At 40.9% G+C, this 1,700-nt stretch overlaps 1 non-coding gene across 1 annotated transcript; it reads right to left on the bottom strand.

The window, feature by feature from the left end:
• Positions 1 to 569: 569 nt before the first annotated feature.
• On the bottom strand, positions 570 to 673 carry LOC112804309 (small nucleolar RNA R71). Its single transcript, XR_003202923.1, has one exon. It is a non-coding gene; the product is annotated as a small nucleolar RNA R71 (small nucleolar RNA).
• Between the last annotated feature and the right edge of the window lie 1,027 nt (positions 674 to 1,700).

Here is a 1,700-nt window from a genome sequence, read left to right as displayed (position 1 = left end):
TTCTTTTCTTGTTTTCTTCTCTCTTTCTTATGAGCAGGAACAGGGAAAAAGGCACTCTTGTTGAAGTTGATCCAGAACCTGAAAGGACTCTGAAGAGAAAATTAAGAGAAGCTAAATTACAACAATCCAGAAACAACCTTTCAGAAATTTTCGAACAAGAGAAGGACATGGCAGCCGAAAATAATAATAATAATAATGCAAGGAGAATGCTTGGTGACTTCACAAAGCCAACGTCCAGGTTTGATGGAAGAAGCATCTCCATTCCTGCCATTGGAGCCAATAACTTTGAGCTGAAGCCTCAACTAGTTGCATTAATGCAACAAAACTGCAAGTTTTATGGACTTCTATCTGAAGATCCTTATCAGTTTTTAACTGAGTTCTTGCAGATCTGTGAGACTGTAAACACGAATGGAGTTGATCCTGAAGTCTATAGACTCATGCTTTTCCCTTTTGCTGTAAGAGACAGAGCTAGAATATGGTTGGATTCACAACCTAAGGATAGCTTGGACTCCTGGGATAAGCTGGTCACTGCCTTCTTGGATAAATTCTTTCCTCCTCAAAAGCTGAGCAAGCTGAGAGTGGATGTTCAAACCTTCAAACAAAAAGATGGTGAATCCCTCTATGAAGCTTGGGAAAGATATAAGCAGTTGACCAAAAGATGTCCATCTGACATGTTTTCAGAATGGACCTTATTAGATATATTCTATTATGGTCTCTCTGAATTTTTGAAAATGTCATTGGACCATTCTGCAGGTGGATCTATTCACCTGAAGAAAACGCCTGAAGAGGCTCAAGAACTCATTGACATGGTTGCAAACAACCAATTCATGTATACCTCTGAGAGGAATTCTGTGAATAATGGGATACCTCAGAAGAAAGGAGTTCTTGAAATTGATGCTCTGAATGCCATATTGGCTCAGAACAAAATGTTGACTCAACAGGTCAACATAATCTCTCAAAATCTGAATGGATTGCAACATGCATCCAACAGTACTAGAGAGGCAGCTTCTGAAGAAGCTTATGATCCTGAGAACCCTGCCATGGCAGAGGTTAATTACATGGGTGAACCATATGGAAACACCTATAACCCATCATGGAGAAATCACCCAAATTTCTCCTGGAAGGATCAACAAAAGCCTCAACAAGGCTTTAACAATGGTGGACGCAATAGGCTGGGCAATAGCAAGCCATATCCATCATCTTCTCAGCAACAGACAGAGAATTCTGAACAAAACACTTCTAATTTAGCCAATATAGTCTCTGATCTGTCAAAGGCCACTTTCAGTTTCATGAATGAAACAAGATCCTCCATTAGAAATTTGGAGGCACAAGTGGGCCAGCTGAGTAAGAAAGTCATTGAAACTCCTCCTAGTATTCTTCCAAGTAATACAGAAGAGAATCCAAAGGGAGAGTGCAAGGCCATTGATTTGATCAAAGTGGCCGAATACACTACGGAGGAGGAGGACGAAAATCCTAGTGGGGAAGACCTCCTGGGACGTCCTTCAAGCAAGAAGGAGTTTCCTATTAAGGATCCAGAGGAATCTGAGGCTCATCTAGAGACCATAGAGATTCCATTAAGTCTCCTTCTGCCGTTCATGAGCTCTGAAGAATATTCATCCTCTAAAGAGGATGAAGATGTGACTGGAGAGCAAGTTGCTCAATACTTAGGAGCTATCATGAAGCTGAATGCCAAGCTGTTT

This window comes from Arachis hypogaea, chromosome 5 (genome assembly GCF_003086295.3).
Source record: "Arachis hypogaea cultivar Tifrunner chromosome 5, arahy.Tifrunner.gnm2.J5K5, whole genome shotgun sequence".
Taxonomy (NCBI): Eukaryota; Viridiplantae; Streptophyta; class Magnoliopsida; order Fabales; family Fabaceae; genus Arachis; species Arachis hypogaea.
The sequence above is the reverse complement of the archived record's forward strand: the minus strand, read 5'-3'. Positions and strand labels throughout refer to the sequence as shown.